The sequence below is a fragment of the Puma concolor genome, chromosome E2 (assembly GCF_028749965.1).
Source record: "Puma concolor isolate L17-30 chromosome E2, mPumCon1.1.hap2, whole genome shotgun sequence".
Taxonomy (NCBI): Eukaryota; Metazoa; Chordata; class Mammalia; order Carnivora; family Felidae; genus Puma; species Puma concolor.
Genome location: NC_141681.1, coordinates 58415021 through 58438713, shown reverse-complemented (window position 1 = coordinate 58438713; position 23693 = coordinate 58415021). Strand labels below are relative to the sequence as shown.

Below are 23693 nucleotides of genomic sequence, written 5' to 3'. Positions count from 1 at the left end.
CCCCACTGGCAGGGGCCAATGGATCATGGGCAGAACATCCACATGGGACTGGGTTCCCTTTATGCTCACCAAAATAGTAACCAAAGCAAATGAGTTTGTCCACCATGTGCAGCAAGCCATAAAATCATACACTGGCCTTTTGCAGTGAACAAATTTAAGCTGTTTATTTGTGTGGACCCACCCAGGAGAAGGAGGAGCTAATGCTCAAAAGTCTTGAACTCCCCAGTGGCTTGCAAGTGAAGGCTTTTAAGGGGAAAATTGAGTTCAACAGTCCTCTGATGAGACAGAGCATGGGCTAGATTCAGGCCCCCTTAACATTGACCATGAAATCCAACATTGTTTGACTCCCTCCACTAGGGAAAAAAACAAAAACAAACAAACAAACAAACAAAACTCTGCATCTCGAGTAGTTTATGTTGCAGGACTTCAGAGGGAGGATGCTTACTATGAACACTGGCAAAGACTGGTCCAAACCAGCGTGCGCCAAGAAGGACTCTCCCTGGCCTCTACACTTTTCTTTGTGCTGTGTCCCTTGTGACACTTTCCTTGTGCTGCGTCCCTTCTTCTCAAGCACAAGATGCAATGAAACCTTGCCTGAAACTTCAGTTTGGTTTATGATCAATTTCTCTTGCTTAGAGAGCCCAAGGGCACAGTTTGGTTCATTGGCACTGAAAAGGTGGATGCCATCGATTGGAGACCCCTGAGGCCATGTTAGGAGATGTTACTTGATAACTTCTGCTGCCACTTTACCTGATATCATAGAGGTGTATTCCATCTCAAAAAACCGTGAATCAGAAAAGTGTCTTTTTTCTTTATGGTAAAGGTTTTATTGGATGCATCTGGTAGTTATATCTGCAAGGTAGTGCTGATTAATCCCTTGTAAACTAGTGGGGTTACATTCCTATCTCTTGAGTCGAGACTACATGTTCCTTGGCTGGTACATCTGTGCCTGGGGGCAGTATGACCTGTGCATTCTTTCATCTGAACTGACAAGATCAATGCTGGTGGCTTCATTGGACCAATTGTGTGTTGATACTCTCAGGGAGTGTGAATTTATTTCCGCTTTCAGGTCCTTCTACCTGGACAGAGAATCCAACTGAAATGAGACAGATTAACAGGAGAAGATCAAATTAAATTTCATAAATATAAGGAACCCTCACAGACACAGAAATCCCAAAGACAATCAGGCAAAATGGGGTATATATGTCGTCCTGAACTAAGGAGGAGGGTCTGGGACTTCGCGGTGGAGAAATGCCCTTCACAGGGCTATAATAAAAGCAGATGTTTGGTAATTAGATGTTTGCCCTTTCACACAGTCACTCAGATAAAATTTGTCTCTGGTGATAATACTTATTCTTTGAAAGATCCCCAATTTAGATTCTTCTACATAGTAAAGGGAGAGGATAAAAAGGTTTTCTTGGGCCCACAGGGTGTCAGTTGCCTTTATTCCCCCCCCCGCCCCCAGAATTTTCATGCCAAAATGTCCCATGTTGGAGCAGCATGCCCCTGGCCCCTACAGAACATTGCTTTAAGGTAGTCTCTGTATATAGATGTGTGTGCCATGTTAGATAAACTCTAGACCAGATAATCTTGGTTAAAACCTAGTTTCTTCCATTTATTGGTTGTTTGGTAAAATACTGTCGTAAAGGAGAAAAAGTATTATGTTTGGTCTCAAATTATTTTGGTGGGTTTTTTTTTTTTTTTTGCATTAACTTATAAAAATTGTTACACTACTAATGTAGTAATAGTAAATGTTCAAAAAGGATTGTAGCTTCCATTTTTCATATTCTAGTAGAACCCATAATTGCCATAAAAATCATTCCATTCAAGGGGCTCCTGGGTGGCTTATTCAGTTGAGCTTCCAACTTTGACTCAGGTCATGATCTCACGGTTCGTGAGTTCGAGCCCCACGTCTGACTCTGTGCTAACAGTGTTGAACCTGCTTGGGATTCTGTTTCCTTCTCCTTCCCTTCCTTGTCTCTTCCTCTTAAGTAGGCACAATGCCCAACATGGGGCTTGAACCCACAACCCTGAGATTAAGAGTTGCATGCTCTTGGGGGCGCCTGGGCGGCTCAGTCAGTTAAGCGTCTGACTTCGGCTCAGGTCATGATCTCATGGCTTGTGAGTTTGAGCCCCGCGTCAGGCTCTGTGCTGAGAGCTTGGAGCCTGGAGCCTGCTTCAGATTCTCTCTCCCTCTCTCTCTCTCTCTCTCTCTCTCTCTCTCTGACTCTCCCCTGCTCACATTCTGTCTCTCTCTAAGTAAATAAACATTAAAAAATTTTTTAAAAAAGGGATGACTGCTTCAGATTCTGTGTCTCCCTGTCTCTCTGACATTCCCCTGCTTGTGTTCTCTTTCTCTCAAAAATAAATAAATGTTAAAAAAAAAAAATCATTCCATTCAAACTCCTCAAATAACAATGTTTTGGGGAAATTATTTTCTAGAATTCTATAATAGCCTTTCTTCTCTAATGAGGACAATATTGGATTGAAAATTAAAGAATCTGTGGGGCGCCTGGGTGGCGCAGTCGGTTAAGCGTCCAACTTCAGCCAGGTCACGATCTCGCGGTCCGTGAGTTCGAGCCCCGCATCGGGCTCTGGGCTGATGGCTCAGAGCCTGGAGCCTGTTTCCGATTCTGTGTCTCCCTCTCTCTCTGCCGCTCCCCCGTTCATGCTCTGTCTCTCTCTGTCCCAAAAATAAATAAACGTTGAAAAAAAAAATTAAAGAATCTGTAACAAAACTCACATTCCCTTTTTTTTTTTTCAAAAACTTTTAATGTTTATTCATTTTTTTTGAGAGACAGAGAGACAGAGTGCAAGCAGGGTAGGGGCAGAGAGAGAGGGAGACACAGAATTCGAAGCAGGCTCCAGGCTCTGAGCTGCCAGCACAGAACCCAATGCGGGGCTTGAACTCATAGGCTGTGAGATCATTATCTGAGCCAAGTCAGATGCCCAACCTACTGAGCCACCCAGGTGCTCCTGTTACTTCTATTTAAATTAAAAAAAAAAAAGTTTATTTATTCTGAGAGAGAAAGAGAGAGCAGGTAAGCATGAGCAGGGAACAGACAGAGAGAGAGAATCCCAAGCAGGATCCATACTGTCAGCATAGAGCCTGACACAGGACTCTATCCCAGGAACCATGAGATCATGACCTGAGCTGAAATCAAGAGTCAGATACTTAAATGACTGATCCACCGACGTGCCCCTGTTGTTGCTTGTAAAGGATGAATTACAGCCTTGGCATTCTGTGTAAAAGTGTGAGTGTCTCTAATAACATTCTGTAGTGTCATTTAATGCTTGTAAAATTTTTATTAGAGCATTTTATGATTCAGTGAAAAGAATTTTCTGAGCAATTTATGGCATATAACATGCTACTGTTTCAAATGCTTGCTTGAGTGCCCACTCCATTTAAAAATTATAGTTAGGGGCGCCTGGGTGGCTCAGTCGGTTAAGCCTTCAACTGCAGCTCAGGTCATGATCTTGCAGTTTGTGAATTTGAGCCCCACGTTAGGCTCTGTGCTGACAGCTTAGAGCCTGGAGCCTGCTAAGGATTCTGTGTCTCCCTCTCTCTCTCTGCCCCTCCCCTGTTCACACTCTGTGTCTGTCTGTCTCTCTCTCTTTCTCAAAAACAAACATTAAGAAAAATCTTAAACTTATGGTATCTAGAAGGATCCTTTGTATGCTTTATTCAGAATTTTTTCAGTTAACATTTTACTGAATCTTGTTTTGCAATCCAATAACAAAGCTTTCTATTTTTTAAGTTTATTTTGAGAGAGAGAGACAGAGAGAGAGAGAGCATACGCATGCCCATGAGCAGACGAGGGGCACAGAGAGAGGGAGAGCATGAATCTCAAACACGGTCAGCATCATCCACACGGTCAGCATGGAGCCCCACACAGGGCTCAATCCCAGGAGCTTCGAGATCATGACCTGAGCTGAAACCAAGGGTCAGATGCTGAACTGAGTCAACCACCCAGGCACCCGAGAGCTTCCTTTTTAATGATAGTTGCCACATCATTAATTAATTGTGCTTTTGTTTTTCATCTATGTTTTGTAATCTGGAATAACAATTTTCATTGCAGTTGAGGACAGTGTAGGGTTTAATTCAAATAGCAATCAGCCATATGTCACTTGCCAATAAAATTATGTGTAAATTTATTTGTGTAAATATTACCCGTACGTTGTTGTTTCATGACTTAACTTTGTTTGTTTGTTTTATTTTTTATTTATTTTTTTTTCAACGTTTATTTATTTTTGGGACAGAGAGAGACAGAGCATGAACGGGGGAGGGGCAGAGAGAGAGGGAGACACAGAATCGGAAACAGGCTCCAGGCTCCGAGCCATCAGCCCAGAGCCCGACGCGGGGCTCCAACTCACGGACCGCGAGATCGTGACCTGGCTGAAGTCGGACGCTTAACCGACTGCGCCACCCAGGCGCCCCTTTGTTTGTTTGTTTTTTGGTTAGTTGTCGGTGGTTGTTTTATCCTGTTTTATCCCGGGTGAGTTGTCATAATAGAATGAATGTCATAATCTATTTGGGAATGAATTCATATTCTCTTTGGGAGAGAAACACCGTTTTGAATTGAACGTCATTTTGTTAAACTTTTATCTCTGTATCAATTTTAGGTGTCATAAATTATTATTAATTGTGGTCCAAAATATATGCCATGAAATTTACCATTTTAACAGTTTTTAACTGAAGTATTAAGTGTATTTACATTATTGCAAAACCCACCTCTTGAATTTTCTCATCTTGCAAAACTGAAACTCCATATCTGTTAAAGCAGCCACTTCCACATTTGTCTCTACTCTAAGCCGCTTGCTTGCCCTTCCTCCCTTCCTTCCTTCCTTCCCTCCTTCCTTCCTTCTCTCTCTCCCTACCTCCCCCCTTTTCCTTCCTTCCTCCCTTCTGTCCTTCCTTCCTTCCCTCCTTCCTTCTCTTTCTCTCTCCCTCCCTCCCTTTCCTTCCTTCCCTCCTTCCTTCCTTCTTTCTCTCTCCCTCCCTTCCTTCCTTCCTTCCTTCCTTCCTTCCTTCCTTCCTTCCTTCCTTCCTTCCTTCCTTCCTTCTTCATGAGGTTCAAGACATTAATTTAGCCACTTAAATGAAATCATACTGTATCTCTCTTTGTGACTCATAGATTTCACTTAATATAATATCATCACTTTTTAACCATGTTGTATAAAACGACAAGATGTGTTTCTTTTTTCAAAGCTGAATATGATGCTAGTGCATTTAAATGCTATATTTTCTTTATCCATTCATGAACATTTCTGTTGCTTGCATTTATTATTAGCTTTTCTGAATAATGCTGCTGCCCATCTGCTTGTGCAAATATCTCTTGCGGATCCTATTCTGAATTCTTTTGATTATATAGTCTCAAGTGGGATGGCTGGATCACACGATAACATGATTTCAAAAGTTGTGAGGAAACTCCAGTCTGTTTTCCATAGTGGTCGCACCATTTGCATTTCCTCTAGCAGTCCATAGGGTTCCAATTTCTCCTCTTCCTTTCCAACACATGTAGCTTTTTTGTTCTTGTTTAATAGTGGGAGTGAACAAGTATGAAGTGACAACTCACTGTTTGATTTGTATTTCTCTAATGAATAATGATTTTGAGCATCTTTCCTGTGCTGGTCCATTTGTGTACCTTCCTTGGATTATGTCCATTCAATCCTTTGTCCAGTTTTTAATCATGCTAGTTGCTTTGTGTTTGTTGTTGCAAGAGTTCTCTATATATTCTAGATGTTAATTCATTATGCTCTGGAGGCTCTGCGAAAAATTTCCTTCCATTTCTCAGGTTGCCTTTTCACTCCACTGTTTCCTTAAAATTACTTTCTCTGGTTTCCATATGTGTGAATATATTGCATTTGATTTCCTTAGTCTCAAGGTATTTACTGGTTATTATTTTTTTTTAATTTCATTTTGACCCATTGATTGTTTCAGAGTGCATTGTTCAATTTCCAAGTATTTGTGGAATTTCCAATTTTCCACCTGCTATTCACTCTTAGTTTCTTTATGTGGTGGTCAAAGAAGACACTGGTATGATTTCATCATCTTAAATTTGTTAACTTGTTTTGGGGACACTTGGGTGGCTCAGTTGGTTAAGCATCTGACTCTCAATCTCAGCTTAGGTCTTGATATCAGGGTTGTGAGTTCAAGCCTCTACTTAAAAAAAAAAAAAAAAATTCAAGAAGGCCTAAGCAAATTTGTTAACTTGTTTTGAAGGCAAACAGATTGTCTCTAATAGAGGATGTTCCGTGTGTGATTGAGAAGATTGTGTATTCTGTTCTTGCCTGGTGGAGTGATCTGTGTTACGTCCATTATATGTAATTGGTCTATAACATTGTTCAAGTACTCTCCTTCTTGGACTTGAATGTGGTCCTTCTATCCAGTTAAATCGAGGTATTACCCTCTGCTACTGTGCTGATGCTGTGTATTTCTTGCTTCACTTCTGTCTTTTGGGCTTCATATATATGAGATCTCTGGTGTTAGGTACACACATAATTGTTCTAGTACCTGGGTAATTTCATTCTTTTATCTACATATAATGTCGTTTTTCTGTTCTGACACTGTATGAACTTAATGTATATTTGTCTGATATAAGTATGGCCACCCATGCCCTCTTTTGGTTTCCATTTGCCCGAATTGTCCTTTAAAAAAATTTTATTTTTACATTTATTCATTTTTAAGAGACAGAGACAGAGCACGAGTGGGAGAGGGGCAGAGAGAGAGGGAGACACAGAATCCGAAGCAGGCTCCAGGCTCTGAGCTGTCAGCACAGAGCCCGATGCAGGGCTCAAACTCATGAACCATGATTTCGTGACCTGAGCCAAAGTCGGAAGCTTAACCGACTGAGCCACCCAGGCGCCCCTGTTTATTTGTTTTTAATGGAAGGTGGTAAAGCATCCCTGTGGGTTCTGTCTGGAGCTTTCTGCTAGTCCTTAAAAAATCCTGAATTCTAGTTTTTTCCAGTATCTAGCAACAACTCCCCAAATTAACGTCTTGAACTTTTTCCTTTTTGCCTTGGAATCATGAGAACTAAAACTTCTTTTTTTGAAGCTCTGCAAGCTGAAGCTGAGGAAAAATTACCACAACAGGTTACCTATGGGGAAGCTGCTCGCTGTATGAACCGCTCAGAAAGTTCATCACAACACCTGATACCAACATGAGAGACATTCTAAAATTTTTCAATGTTTATTCATTATTTTTTTTTTTATTTTTTTTTCAACGTTTTTATTTATTTATGGGACAGACAGAGACAGAGCATGAACGGGGGAGGGGCAGAGAGAGAGGGAGACACAGAATCGGAAACAGGCTCCAGGCTCCGAGCCATCAGCCCAGAGCCCGACGCGGGGCTCGAACTCACGGACCGCGAGATCGTGACCTGGCTGAAGTCGGACGCTTAACCGACTGAGCCCCCCAGGCACCCCAGAAATATGCTTTTACCTCCTTTTACTTGCATCTTATGTGTGTCCTTAGATTTAATGTGACTCTTTTATAGCCAAGAGGATGTTGGATCTTGTGTTTTACTCACTCAGCCGATTTATGCCTTTTAATGCGGGGGTGGGGGAGTTTCATCTACGTACAAAGTAATTCCTGAAAGGGAAGGACTGTGGCTGCTGTTTTCTCATAGATTTCTGTACTTCTTGTAGCTATTTTATCCCACCTTTCTTTTCTTCCTGTGTCCCGTTATGTTTCTTTGATGTTTGTAATGACATAACTTGATACCATTGTCATTTCCTTTTTATGTCTTCTACAGTTTTTTTTGTTTGTTTGTTTGTTTTTTTGTTGGTTACCATGGGGATTACTTAAAACCTCCCAAAGCTGTAAGAAACCATTTTAACCAGATATTGGCAGTAGCATACAAAACTCTACTACTTGGTGTGTCTGGGTGGCTCAGTCGGTTAAGCATCTGACTTCAGCTCAGGTCATGATCTCGTGGCTCATGAGTTCAAGCCCCACGTCCTGCTCTGTGCTGACAGCTCAGAGCCTGGAGCCTGCTTCGGATTCTGTGTCTCCCTCTCTTTCTGTCCGTCCCCTGCTAGCACTCTGTCTCTCTCTTAATAATGAATAAACATTAAAAAAAAAAAACAAAACTCTACTACTTATCCTGTCCATCCTTGCACCCACTTTATGTCACCAATAACCCCAATTCTCTCTTTTATGTGGTGTAGTCTATAATTTCGATACATCATTTTATACTTTCATTTTATTTTTTAAAGTTTTGTCGTATAAAAAGAAGCAATTTGTGCTCCCTCAATAAAACATTCTAGGTTTCTATCTTTGTGTAAACATTTGCCAGAGAGCTTTATCGTATCATGTGGTTTTAGTTACTGTTTGGAGTCGATGCGTTTCAACCAGAAAGACTTCCTTTAATGTTTCTTGTAGGGCAGGTCTAGTGGTTTTTACCTGGGGAATTCTTCATTTCTCTATTTTTGAAGGGCAGTTGTGCCAGATGCACCACCTTTGGTTGATAGTTTCTGATCTTTCAGGACTTAATATATTATCTCATGTACTTCTTCATGTAAGTCCTGCTGAGAGACCATTCATATTCTTAGAGGAGCTCTGTTGCACAAGGTAAGTTGCTTTTCTCATGCTGTTGCAAAATTCTCTTTTCACTTGTGATTTTTTTTAATTAAAAATTTAACAAAAAGTTTTTAAACGATTTTATTTATTTTTGAGAGACATAGTACGAGCACGGGAAGGGGAGAGAGAGAGACAGAGACACAGAATCTGAAGAGGCTCCAGGCTCTGAGCTGTCAGCACAGAGCCCGATGTGGGGCTCAAACCCACCAACTGTGAGATCATGACTTGAGCTGGAGTTGGAGGCTTAACCAACTGAGCCACCCAGGCGCCCCATGTGATTTTTTTTTTTAATGTTTGTTTATTTTTGAGAGAGCTCAAGTGGGGAAGGGGCGAAGAGAGGGGGACAGAGGATCTGAAGTGGACTCTGCTCTGGAAGCAGGCAGTGCACTGCGGGGTTTGAACTCACTAACCACAAGACCATAACCTGAGCTGAAGTTAGACACTCAACCGACTGAGCCATCCAGGTGCCCCTCACTTGCAATTTTTGTTGTTAATTATAATGTGCCACTGTGCCCATGTCTTGACATCTATCCTACTTAAAATTCACTGAGCTTCTTGGATATGTGTCTTTCTTTCCACAGTTGTGAGAAGGATAAACCAGTAGCTCTTTATGTAAGTTCTCTGCCCCCTTTCACTCTCCTCGCCTTAGGGGGTCCCCTTAACATATATATTCTGAAAGGGAAGGACTTTCAGAATATATTCATCCACTTTTGGTGTCCCATAAGTCCCTTAGACTCTGTCCTTTTTCACATGTACTTTGCTCCCCTCAACGTATGATTTGGGGCATCTGGGTGGCTCAGTCAGTTGGGCCTCTGACTTCGGCTCCGGTCATGATCTTACAGCTCGTGGGTTCGAGCCCTGCTTCAGGCTCTGTGCTGACAGCTGGGAACCTGGAGCCTGCTTCAGATTCTGTGTCTCCCTCTCTCTCTCTGCTCCTCCTCTGCTCACATACTGTCTCTCTCTCTCAAAAAATAAATAAACATTAAAAAATAAAAATAAAAAAACCCCAAGGGGTCTTTAAGTTGTTTAATTCTTTCTTCTGTTTGATCGAGTCTGCTGACCCTTTAGTGTACTTTTAAATTCAGTTATCGTACTTTCAAGCTCCCAATTTCTGTTTGGTTGTTTTTTTATACTTACTTTCTGTCTCTTTGGATTCTCATTTTGGTCATGCATAATTTACCAGATATCATTTTAGTTATCTGTCTGCTTTCTCCTCTTCCTTCGTGAGCACCTTTATGATAGTTATTTTGAATCCTTTCTCAGGTAATTAATAGTTCTTTGTTAATTGAGAGCCAGTTTTGAAGTTTTATTTTGTTCCTTTGATTGGACCGCGTTCTTCTGTTTCCGTGTATGCCTTGCGATCTTTTGCTGAGGTTTGGGAATTTAAAAACCGGCCTGTGGTCCCAGGATATATGCACTTGCTTTCTATGGAGAACAGAAATAACAGCCACCTGTGTAGTAAATCTGGGGCCTGTCAAACATATGCTGGGATGTGTAATGTCTGGGTGTAATTAAAGAAGTGTTTGTTGTTTCTTGTTGGGTGCACACCATGCATCCCTCTCCTGACGTTGCTCAGCTCTGCAGTCTCGCTGGTGTTTGAACGAGTACTTACCTGTTCTGAGGGTGGACAATACAATGCATCAAGAGGGTGTTCCCATTCCCTCAGCCCTCCACGTCATGCATGAGACGGGCAGCCGCCATGAAGCCAGATTATTGCCCACACACATCACTCATATCTTACTCTCCTGAGCAGAGTTGAGAGTTTTCTCATGGTCTTGTCAGAGAGTGCCAGGGAGAGAGAGCAGCTTTGGTGAGCAAGGGTAACAGATTTTCTTTCTTTTTTCAAACTGGTGGTTCTTCATTTGTGCCAGCCTGGAGGTGCTGTGTTCTCCTAACAGGCTTCTGGAGCGCTCAAAAAGGCAATTTGGTGAGTTTGTATCTCCACAGAAGAGGAAAGTCCCGGTGCTTCCCTTTTCTCCATCTTCCTGATGTCCTATGTTGGATATGAATTTTTTACATTAGCATTTTAAAGTATATACAGGTAGGTGTAGCAAGTGGGATAATTTCTTAGGTACTTTCTCAGTTATGTCTTCTTATGAAACCTGGGATTTTTTTTAAATGATTTTTTTTTAAATTAAATAACAAATGTTTATTTATTTTTGACAGAGAAGAGAGAGAGAGAGCGAGCATGAGCAGGGAAGGGGCAGAGAGAGACACACACACACAGAATCCAAAGCAGGCTCCAGGCTCTGGGCTGTCAGCACAGAGCCCGACACAGGGCTCGAACTCACAAACCATGAGATCATGACCTGAACCAAAGTCGGACGCTCAACCGACTGAGCCGCCCAGGTGCCCCAATAATTTTTTTAATGTTTATTCACTTTTGAGACTGAGAGAGAGAAAGAGAGAGAGAGAGAGAGAGAAAGAGAGAGAGAGAGAGATTGAGAATGAGCAGGGAAGGGGCAGAGAAAAAGGGAGACACGAATCCAAAGCAGGCTCCAGGCTCCAAGCTGTCAGCACCAAGCCAGATGTGAAGCCTGAACCCACGAACCACGAGATCATGACGTAGGCAGAAGTTGGATGCTCAAAGCCAACTGAGCCTCCCAGGCGTGCTGTGACACCTGGGAGTTTTGACAAAGATAGGCAAAGATGATTTATTCCATAAAGTGCTATTGGGAAGATATGGAAGCTGTGACTTTAAGAAAGCACAGTTCATGAAAGATGGAGAAAGTGATTCAAGGGAGTGAAAGGCAGAATGAAGGTTATTATGGGTATAAGTAAACTTCTATGATGGACTCCTTACTGCCACAAGAGATGGGGTGTAGAAAACATTTTGGGCAAAACCCTGCTTTAAGACAGGTATGTTTGCAGAGCAATGTCTTTATGAACACAAAGACCCAACTCCATTTCTTAAACGTACATATTCTCTGAGAAGAAATTTGGACCTTCTGGAAAGTCACCTGGTCCATACTGAAAGTAATGATTTGAACCATTTCAAATACAGGAAGGATTAATTATTCAAACTTTTCTTAATGTCAGAAAATTTTAAATGAAGATCAAAAGTCTAAAACAGGGGCGTCTGGGTGGCTCAGCTAAGCGTGCGACTTTGGCTCAGGTCATGATCTAGCGGTCCGTGAGTTCGAGCCCCATGTCGGTCTCTGTGTTGACAGCTCAGAGCCTGGAGCCTGCTTTGGATTCTGTGTCTCCCTCTTTCTCTGCCCCTCCCCCACTTGTGCTCTCTCTCTCTCTCAAAAACAAAAACATTAAATTTTTTTTACAAATCCTTAAAAAATTAAACAACATAAATATATAGCACTTTTGGGGCACCTGGGTGGCTCAGTCAGTTGGGCGTCCAACTTCAGCTCAGGTCATGATCTCGCATGGTCTGTGAATTTGATCCCCACGTGGGGCTCTGTGCTGACGGCTCAGAGCCTGGAACCTGTTTCAGATTCTGTGCCTCCCTCTCTCTCTCTGCCCCTCCCCCATTCAAGTTCTGTGTCTCTCTGTCTCAAAAATAAATAAGCATTAAAAAAATTTTTTAATTAAAAAAAAGGAAATATCAGAAAGACTTTTATCAAAGCTGAAGCTTTTTTGTATGTCATTGTATCCTTATCAAAGATTTATAAATGTAGTAAATGTGGCAAAGCTTTTAAATGGTTTTCAAAATTCACTCAAAAGCAGAGATTTCACACTGGGGAGAAACCTCACAAATGTACAGAATGTGGCAAAGCCTTTAATTAGCACACAAGCCTTTCTTAACATCAGAAAACACATACTGGGAAGAAATCTTACAGATGTAAAGAATTTCGTGAAGCTTTTAACCATTGCTTAAATTTTCTTTGACATCAGAGTATATGGTTGGAGAAATCCAACCAATATACAGGCTATAGCAAAGCCTTTCGCTAAAACTACAACCTAAGTAAACATCAGTGAGTGTTTACTGGGGACAAAACTTACAAATGTAAAGAATGTGGCAAAGCCATTCCATGGAACTCAACATCAACTCATCAGAGGGTGTATCCTGGAAAGAAACCCTAGAAATGTAATGAATAGGGGAATACTTTTGTTTTAAATATACATTTCAGATAAGAAGAGGTTCATATAGCATTAAAAACCTCAAATATGTAAAAAATTGGCACTGTATATAATGAAAAAGAAATTCTGAATAAACATCTGAGAATTCATAGTGAAAAGCACTAAGTCTATTACCACTTTAAAGACAATAATCTAAATCATAATATTTATTGTAGAGAATAACCCAAAGTTAAAACACTTAGATCATCTTTAGGAGAGTCTTCAAAATGCATGGTTAGAGGCTCTACCCCTGTGCAGTTGAAATAGGTGTATTGCACTTGATTTCCCCAAATTTAACTGTTATTATAGACTGCTCTTGACCAGAAACCTTACTGAGAACATAAATAGTTTGATCAACACATATTTGGAATGTGAAAAGTAAAACCAAGGGAACTATAACTCTCAGATCATTACATCAGAGGAAGAAGACTGGTTGTTGAATGCTTGTAGTCTGTATTTTGACCAAGGATCCTACAGTAATTTTGCAGTGATTTATATGCATATAAATACTACAAATATTCATATTTATTTATATTTATAATATATATTTTAAAGTTTATTTATTTATTTTGAGCAAGAGAGAGAGCAAGCAGGGGAGGGGCAGAGAGAGAGGGAGAGAGAATCCCAAGCAGGCTCGGTGCTGTCAGTACGGAGTCAGACGTGGGGCTTGAGCTCACAATGAACTTGATATATATAATTTTTTTATTTAAAAATTTTAAACTTTTTTTAGTGTTTATTCATTTTTGAGATAGAGAGAGAGCTAGCAGGGGAGGGGCAGAGAGAGAGGGAGACACAGAATCTGAAGCAGGTTCCAGGCTCTGAGCCATCAGCACAGAGCCTGATGCGGGGCTCGAACCCACAAACCACGAGATTATGACCTGAGCCGAAGCCCGATGACACTTAACTGACTGAGCCACCCAGGTGCCCCAAACTTGATATATTTTAATTAGTAAACCTGAATGGATTTTCATGTGTTAGCACTGATGTGTAATGAATGAATTGTTTTCCTTGTACCAACATTAACCCACTACACATTAAACAAGGTTGTAGTAAAGAGACTGTAATGACAAAGTACTGTTGACCCTTGAACACCATGGGTTCGAACTGCGCATATCCACTAACAGGCATATTTTTTACAGTAGAGTACTGTGAGTTTATTTTCCTTATGGTTTTCTTAATAACATTTTCTTTTCTCTACCTTATTTTATCATAATACCATATATAAAACATATAATATAGATAATATGTGTTCATCTTGGGTTGTTTTGATATTTCTTTCAAGTGAACAAACATGGGACAGTGCTGAGTATGTAGCAACTATACTATACTTAGGAAGATAACAGTATTCCATTGGGAGTAATGTTACTGCCCCAGGTCAGAGATGAAAAACATCGAGATGAAGTATTGGTATGAATTCTGCTTGTGGAAACAGGACATCTGTCCCTGGGCTGCACTACTGACTCTGAACCTGGGAAGGTAAATTCTATTTGTTTTCTTTCCAAATCATCTCCAGTTCTTCTATGTCTCTTCATCTCCAAATCCCAGCAGCCTATGCATCACAGCTGCCCCCCTTCCACATCAGTCACTCAGGTCCTTGTAGGTTCTCATGAGTAGTTTGGAATTTTTCTGAGCAATGATCTTTAAACAGATCATTGGAGGTCATATTTAAAATTTAAGTACAATGTTGTCACCTCTTCATTGAGATAAGAGGACAGAGGTGTCAATGGGCCACAGGTTTAACTCAGGCACTTGGCACTGAGACAGTTATGAAGGCAGATGAAACATAATGATGGTATCCTTTGAGGGGAACATAGGGCTACTGAAAGCAAATATGGAGAACTATTGAAATGTGGGACACAAATGGTAGGGAGTCTCTTTTAGTCACTGAAAGGGCTTAGGAAGCTATATGTGATCAGCAAATGTGACAGAGATGGAGACTTGGGAAACAACGTGGGTTTCAGAGAAGTCAGATCCTTTCTTCATGATTTCATATGTCCCTGTTGCAGTGCTGAAGACAGGTGATGTTGGATGACAGAGATTACTGTACTTTTCAGGCTAACATCGGTGGCAGTGGATGGAGAGGGGTTGCTGGAAGATGGAAACGTTGTGGGCATAGCTTTCCCATGTCACATGGCAGAGTAGATGCTGGAAATGAGGAAGCCTTCTGGACGCTGGCAGGATCAGGAGGTGTGTGCTGTCCTTCCACAAAGCACTAGAATCTTAGGCACAGAACCCCAACATCAGTCTGATCCACTGTAGATGGATGACATTCCAGTGAAGCTGATCCACAGCTGGCAGGAAACTCAGTTCTGCTTGAGCCCCATGATGGATGTTCTACTGTGAGCATTGTGCAAGGTACTGATGAGTTGGGGGGCAGTTCATCAGCGCACATTTCTGCCTTGGACGGTCCACCTAGTTTTTAGGCTAGATGCCCCTATGTTCATTCACCTCATACTTTATTTTTATCCCATCCTATGTGGAGCATTTCTGTCAGTTGTGGAAACTGAGACCATGAAGTTGGACAGCAGGCTATGCTCACATTTAACATTGGCATAACTGAAATATAATAATGGGGGTGCCTGGGTAGCTCAGTTGGTTAAGCATCCAACTCTTGTTTTCAGCTCAAGTAATGATCTCACCATTGTCAGATCTAACCCTGTGTCAGGCTCTGTGCTGACAACCCAGAGCCTGCTTGGGATTCTCTCTCTTTCTCTCTCTCTCTCTCTCTCTGTCTCTGCCCTTACCCACCCTCTCTCAAAATAAATAAATAAACTTAAAAAAAGAAATATAATGATGCATTTTTGGGTAATTGCTACTTTGTGTTCAGCTATACCATGAAAAGGCCAATGTGTACTTATAGAAAAGAAGATGCATCATTTGGGTTATGTATACAGTGAGTAGGTAGATGCTTATATCTGATAAAGTGGCTCATACACCTTAGGGTGTGCTCTGGTTTTTCTATTTCTTCCTTGTGGCATTGTCCACCTGCAGACATTGTGCTCACACTTGCTCTCTCATGGCCAAAGATGCTTGCCCCGCTGTCAGCCACCAAACTGTGTTGCACGCAGCAAAGACGGAGTGTAAATCTGATGGGACTTAGGGAATGTGTTTTCCAACCACTCCTTTTTCAGAGGGAAGGTCTTCCCTTTAAGGCACTTCTCTCTTCATCTCATTGAGCAGAACACTGCCATGTCACAACTCTAAGTAACAACTTATCTGTAACACAGGTGGACACATGAAATTTTGGGAATGGCCAGTGTTGCCTGAAGTATTTCAAGGCATCTGACACAAAGGACACCATGCCTTGAACTGGAATCAGATGTTCCAGAAACAACCTGAAATTTAGAGCAGGCCTACCCAGATTCACAATAATTTTATCATGTATGCAAATGGAGGACTAATTCCTCAGGGCTGGGCATGAAGAGCTGCTTAAGCCTGCGATTGGTCATGCTGTTATAGTAAAAATCATTAAATGCAGATTCATAGTGAGAAGAACTCTATATTCAACTCTATTGCAAGTTATAGCATCTATTCAGGCTTGGCTATATGTGTTTCAACTGTTGTTTGATGAAATATTTGAATAAATTCCCATTTACTCTAAGTTGGATTATTTTGATGAAACAATGTGAAGACCAGTGTATTTGGGGGGTGATCTCAGAAAGCTCAGGGAGGGTCTTGAGAGAAGTAAGACATGGAAGACAAAAAAGGCAGAAGAACCTACGATAAGGTCAGATATACTTATGAATAAAGAAAATGTGCATGTTGTGTGCATGTGTGTGTGCGTGTGTGTGTGTGATATCACTAACATCGCCACAAATAGATGGTTTCAAAGAGTTACTTAACTCATGGATGACCTGTGACTCAGTTACTGCACAGGTTGTAAAATTTATCTTGCATGAGGGTCCTCTGGTGTACTTGTAAAAATTTCAGATTTCTGAGCCATTTTTTCCCATGTCACCATTTCTTTTTTTGTTTTTTTTTTAACAGAGAGAGACAGAGCATGAACGGGGGAGGGGCAGAGAGAGAGGGAGACACTGAATGGGAAGCAGGCTCCAGGCTCTGAGCCGTCAGCCCAGAGTCCGATGCGGGGCTCGAACTCACATATCGCGAGATCGTGACCTGAGCTGAAGTCGGCCGCTTAACCGACTGAGCCACCCAGGCGCCCCTCCATGTCACCATTTCAATAGTCTGGGCTGTAGCCCCCAATTTTCCATTCTCATAAGTTCTCAGGTGATGCCAGTGGGGCCTGTTTTGGGAATGTACTCTGAGAATGAAAATCTGGGTGCATAATTATGGTTGTCATCTTCAATAAAGTTATGAGTGCATCAAGAATGCAGTTAAAAGCACAGATGATCATGAATTATTTGAGTGGGGGGGGGAACCCTGGTCTTGGTTCTCCAGATGTGAAAGTGGGCTCATACGTAGGCTGGGCTTCTCCTGTGTTTTAACCCTGGAAGTCAGACTTGTGTACCTGGTCCTCAGTAGTCAATTAAATTCCCACTCAGGTCATATGTGTGTTTCCAGGGCTGGAATGTACACTCTCAAGTCTCAGACCATGGAGGTTCCATGTGAAGACTTCTGGGTGAAGCATTGATTGTCAAACAGAGGAGAGAATCAAAGAACAGGTGTTTTTCTGGAAGGCCATTTCAATTCCTCCTGTTGCTGTAGGTACCCAGGTTCAAATGTTGACCCTACCAATATTTAGATGATCACTAAATCTTTCTTGAACTAAATTATTTTGGTCAGTTGTAAAGAAAAGAAAAAACCTATTGTTTATTTTCTATGAAGGGAAAAACCCTGTCTTTCCCTACTGCGTTTCTCTCCTGTGTGTTACTCTTACTACACATACAATTTACTTCTTAGACTTCTGGTCATAAATATGGGGTGGGAGCTTTCCCCACAACTAGCAAGTCTCTAATACCACCTGGATATCCTGCAGTTTAACTCAGTTTAAACACTCTTTACCCAGAGATGTTGTTAGGCCCTACAGGTAAGAGCACAGGCCCACAAGACTGCTCCCAACCCTCCCCCCACATACTTTCAGATACTATTCAAAAGCTCAGGCTATTACCCATATTTGTGAATGGCTGGTTGTAGATTAGATATTCTGATAATCTCTTCCTTGGGTTCCATCAACTTGCTGGAGAGGCTTGAAGACCTCAGTGAGACATTTATGCTCACTAGATTATTAAAGGATATGATAAAGGATACAGATGAACAGCCAGATGAAGAGATATGTAGTGTGAGGTTGGAGAAGTTCCCACGCTCAGGAGCTTTTGTCCCCGTGAAGTTAGGGTGTGTCACCCTCCCTGTGTGGATGTGTTCAGCAGCCTGGAAACTCTGCAGACTCCATGCTATTGGGATTTAATGGGATTTTCTTCATGTAGGTATGACCAGTCATTAACTCCATTTGCAGCTTTTCTCCCTTCTCTGGAGTAAGGGGTGGGGGGAGATGAATGTAAATGTTCTAAGCTTCTGATCATAGTTTGATCTTTCTAGTGGCCAGCCCCCTCCGCCCCCCCCCCCCCCAGGAGCCCACCTAGAATTGTTTCCATAGAACAAATGATGCATCTAGTGCTCTTATCACTTAAGTGATAATTATATTAGTCCAAATTCATAAAATCATGAACGTCAAAATCATTAGAACAAAGCATTAATGACAGTAGACCATACAGTGCAAACACTATATAACAACTTGGTGAATACTGTAGATTTCATTTTTCACGGAAAAGGTAGCCCACAAGTCATGTTTCTATGCTGATTTTTTTCTGGTTTTGAATGTAAATATTGAACCCTGGAAAATGGCAGCTGAGAATCTGACACTGGGAATGATCTTCCTGGTCCAGATTTTCACTGGACACCTGCAGGATTTCTACCTCTTATGTCATCATTTTCCTTTACTGTGGTGGAACCAGGGCAAGTTTGAGAGGTTTTTATGAGTCATCTGAATGTAGCCAAGTGTTGGTCATTCCTTCTAGTGGAATCCCAGACATCTTGGCAGCCTTTGGTTTGAAACATTTTCTCTATGATTTTGGATGCAGACTTATATTCTGCATATAATGGAGGTGAGTCCATTGCCAACTCTGGTCCTTGAATGTCTACCAGGCCATCACCACCAATCCCAGGAACTCCAGGTGGGCAAAGCATTAAGTAACAGTCCCACATTCCATTGGCCCCTCCAATATCCTCTGCTGGATCCTACTTGACCTGGTAAATATCACAGTTGCTATGTATGTGTGTGACAAGAAGAACAAGAAATAGATCAGAACATCTAGTATCAGACCCTGTTCTGCTATACTTTGTAGCAAACACATAGACTTACTCTCTGCAGCATTCAGATGTACCCCAGATGTTTTCTCCTTAGGACTAATGGTTTTCATTCTGTGCACAAGCCAAGGGGCCAACATATTGATAGGAACAGTATCATACCTAGATCCTCCCCTGAGATAACAGCTACCCCAAGCATTCTTGTCCTAGGGAACATCTTTGTAATTTTTTATACATTCTCTTCCATTTTTGTAATTTTTCTCTTTTTCCTTAGACTATATGGAGGGAAGTGAACACCTGAGCCTTAATCAATGTGTGTCTCCCAACTGCCCGTCCCTTTATTCTTTTGAGAAATGACTACTGTGTTTCCATGTTCTTCTCTGTATCCTGGAGGAATTACAGAACTTCCTCATCTCATGAGAAAAGTGTAGTCTGTTTTTCTCCATGTCAGTCAACATATATTCAAGCCTCACAGAGTGTATGTACAATTACAAGCCAGTCACACTGTATGTAAAACTGTGAATAATACAGAGAATCTATTTTAGTAATAAATAATAAATTATAGCCATACAATGAATCCTTTAATAATTATTATATAATTATCCATACAACTATGTTGTATTAATGGTTCCAGTAGATAAGGTCAGAGTCCAATCAGGAATGAAAGAGTTTCTCCTGAAAGAATTCAGAGATACACAAAATATCTTCGAATGTGTATCTTTCAACCTGAGATATTATCTATGCCCAACATTTACCTGGGCATGGGGTTCTGAAGACAGTTCCACAAAATGGTTAACATGTTTGGGTCCTTCCAGAAACTAGTGTTACTGATAGTGCAGTCTCTAAGTGGCAACAAGCATAGGCCTTGAAACCGGCCACAGTAGGTCCTGCATTAATCCAAACTAAGGAGAGGAGAAGATCCTTTAAGAATGCAAGGTTAAGACTCAAAATATCTAGAACCATGACCACAACTACAGCTACCTACAACTTCTGTTAACTGCAGTAGAGGCTTTTTACTCCAGAGAGCCCTGTTCAGGGAGAGAAAACATCCCAACTGCATCAGGGATACTGCTGTACCAGGACAGGCCTATGGTCTACTTGATGGCCCAGACTCAGCATAAGGTTTCTGGTACCTGGATCCCTGTGGGGGCATCGGGTCAGTCTCAATGGGGACATTCCCTCCAGTACTAGGGACTCTTAGGAATATTTGCGGATGTCCTGTATAGACTGGGGTTAGGCTGGCACCAGAATCTGAATCTGCTTCTATCTCAGAGAAAGGAGTCAGCCAGGGTTCCCTCCTCCCTCCATAGAAGGAATCTCCTTCATGGTGCCCAGGTGGGGGTCATTTCAGGTTCCTGGTACTGTGGTAAAGAACACTGAAAAAGTGTAGGGATGCAAAGAGATTATTTCCATGGCATCTGGTCATTAGAAAAAAGATGGGGGCGCCTGGGTGGCTCAGTTGGTTAAACGTTGAACTCTTGATTTTGGCTCAGTTCATGATCTCAAGGTTTGTGGGAGCCCCCTGTTGGGCTCTGTGCTGATAGCTCAGGGCCTGCTTGGGATTCTTTCTCTTCCTCTTTCTCTGTCCCTCCCTGCTCACTCTCTCACTCTCTCAAAATAAATAAACATTAAAAAAAAAAAAAAAGCAGATGAAAAGTCACGATCTCTACCATGCAGGAAATTTTAGGTTGAAGTAAGTGGGTACATTGTTGAATTCAGGATTGTGGAGTCAGTGAGTGGAAGAGGTGGGAACACAGGGGCCTTTGCTGAAGTTGGGCCACTTCCCTTTCGTGTTGTGGTGTGAGTTCTGGTGTCACTTCTGATGGGTCATCCGTGGACCAAAGAGTTTTTATTAACAGTAGTAGTAGCATTTTTTTTACATTCTTGTTAGGAATACAAGTTTTCTAATTGTCCCAGAAAATTGTAAGTGTTCATGTTAAGTTGCTTTTTGTTTTATTTTTATGAAATAGACAGGAAGTAGACTAAATAGGTTAAAATAGTATGAACTCCTGCTCTTTGGGCAGGCTTAGGACTGACAGAGCAGGAAGTACCCAAGAGGGAGGAAGAATCTTCAGGCAGCTCCCTCCCTCCCCCAAACCAGATCCACTCCCTTCTGAGACTGCGTTCAGGTCTGGCCTGGCTCTGGGATCTCCTCTCTTCCCAGGATAGATTAGAGGAGGTCAGATTCTGACTGGCTGCTCCTTTCATCTCTCTGGGGCCAGTACTCACAATTCCCAAAACTCAGAATCCAATGAATGGGAGCAAAGGACTATATATTTTAGTGCCTTCATTTCTGTTTTTATCATTAAATCCTGTGCCTTTCACAGGATGAGTGAGTGAGCCTTTCACCCAGAATCCTGTTTTCCACTCGCGCAGATTTAGTAGTCTCAGGTAACAAAATAGAAATACATGTATGCATTATGATAGGATTAAAACAATCTAGCTAATTAACATGCCCACCAACTTATATAGTTAGGATTTTTGACTTCTGATTTTTTAATTTTTGTTGAGAACATCTAAGACATACTCTCTTAGCAAATTTTTTATAAGTTTTTTTGTTTTGTTTTGTTTTGTTTTTGAGAGACAGAGACAGAGTACAAGCAAGGAGGAGGAGAAGAGAGAGGGAGACACAGAATCCAAAGCAGGCTCCAGGCTCCAGGCTCCGAGCTGTCAGTACAGAGCCTAACACGGGGCTCGAATCTATGAACTGTTGAGATCATGACCTGAGCCAAAGTCAGCTGCTTAACTGACTGAGCTACCCAGGCACCCCTCTTTAGCAAATTTCAAGTATAACAGACATATAATTATGTGTGGTCTCCATGCTGTATTTAGATCTTCAGAATTTATTCATCCTGCGTAACCGAAATTTTGTGCCATGTGACCAACATATCCCACTCCGCCCTCAGCCAGCTCCTGGCCATCACACTTCTACTCTGCTTTTAGGAGTTCAGTGTTGTTAGATTCCAGATATAATTGAGATAGTGCAGTATTTGACATTTTGTGTGGCTTATTCCACTTAGCATAACATCATCCAGGCTCACCTACATTGTCCCTTCCATTTTCATAAGGAAAATGTATATAGATCTTGTATATAGATAGATATATATTATATATTATACATTATTTATGATACATAATATATTGTAATATAAGTAATTATATAATAATTATATGTATATAGGTAACAAAATGTATAAGTAATTTAAGTAATTATATAATAAGTATATGATATATAATTATATATAGTATATATAGATATACATATATATGTGATATATATATATATGTGATATATATATATATATATATCACATTTTTTTAACCACCCTTCCTAGGAAGCAGGGAAAATACAGTGAGATAACACTTCCTATTTTCTAAAAGGACTAAACTAGGGGGAAAAAAACCCAACAAAATTGCTAACACCAATGTGAAGGAATTAAAATAATCATATATTGCTGATGACAGTGTATTACGTACAGAACTGGCGTTTAATTATAAACTCAAACATTTTTCTATCCTGCTAGGAAAATGTAAACACAACAATGAAAACTCTCTGAATTTCTAATCTACCCTTCTTTTCTCTATTTTTTCATTCATCCATATTTTGGTTCTATACCAACTTTTTTTTTTTTTTTTTCAGTTGATAGGGAAACAGAAGAGGCAGATAGGTGGGGGACCAGTATCTACATATTCGTGGTTATTATAGGACACTTGGTACCTAGTCTGCAGGGGACTATGTGGATTAAGTCACATCATATATGTGAGGTACCCAGCGTGGTGCACCATAACTTCCTTGTGAACACAAAATTAATGCTCAGTAAACACTGCAGTAATCAACGTATACACGTATTTTCCAAATAGAGACTGGCTTAGACATTAGAGCATTCCAGAGCCTTCTTTCAGTAAACTTTAAAGTGCTGTGAAAGCATGTGGTCCTGCAGGATAGTGATGGTGGTCTTTGCTGGGAACCAACAGTAAACTGACGACGGTGGAAAGTAAGTGATGAACTCTTGGCTGGGAACTCAGCAGGAGTTGTTTGTGTTGAGTCAGATGGTGGCTGTGGGCGGCTCAGGTGTGCTGTGCCTGTATTCTCTCAGGTAGTGCCACTAAACATGGGTCTCGGGAAGCAGCATCAGCACTAACAAAGAACTGGTGGAAGATGCCGATTCATGGACCCCATTCCAAACCTGCGGAATCACCATTTCTTCTATGGGACCTGGACACCACATGATTTATATGCACATGAAAATCTGAAAGCACCGAACTGCTTATGAGCCTGGGTTCACAATAAGCATCCCATGGTGAGATTTAAGAACCAGTATCACCTGTGCCCTCTGCCGGAGTCTGTCTATTGGTCAGTGTGAGAGCATCGGTGCTGCTTTAACTATGAGCTCCAGGTGACTTCTCAGGTGAGGCCAGGGTGATGCACGAGGATTCGCAGACGTATCTGGAAGGGCTGCGTCGGCCTTTCAGTAGAAAAGACGACGATAGTCTGTTCGGCGTGGACTTGGAAGGGGCAAGTTAGTGCAGCCCACTTTCTCTGAGCTGTGGCAGGATGTGCGGCTGTCTGTGGGAGGGGAGGACATCTGAAACTGGGAAGGAGAAACTCACAGGTAAGTGTCCACGCAGGAACTTTTTTTCTGAAGCTTTCCTGCGACAAAGTCAAGGAGAAGGCAGCGTTTTGTGCATTTCAAGATGCTGCTAGCTCTGAGGTGAAGAGAGCAGAGGGGGAGGCTGTGCTGAGGCCTTTAAAGGGGAGGGGGAGGGA

General features: G+C 41.5%; 1 long non-coding RNA gene across 1 annotated transcript; it reads left to right on the top strand.

Moving 5' to 3' along the window:
- The first annotated feature begins 16735 nt into the window (after nt 1-16735).
- LOC147573824 (uncharacterized) lies at nt 16736-20581 on the top strand. Its single transcript, XR_015245045.1, has 2 exons — nt 16736-17322; nt 18764-20581. It is a non-coding gene; the product is annotated as an uncharacterized LOC147573824 (long non-coding RNA).
- Nucleotides 20582-23693: the final 3112 nt, after the last annotated feature.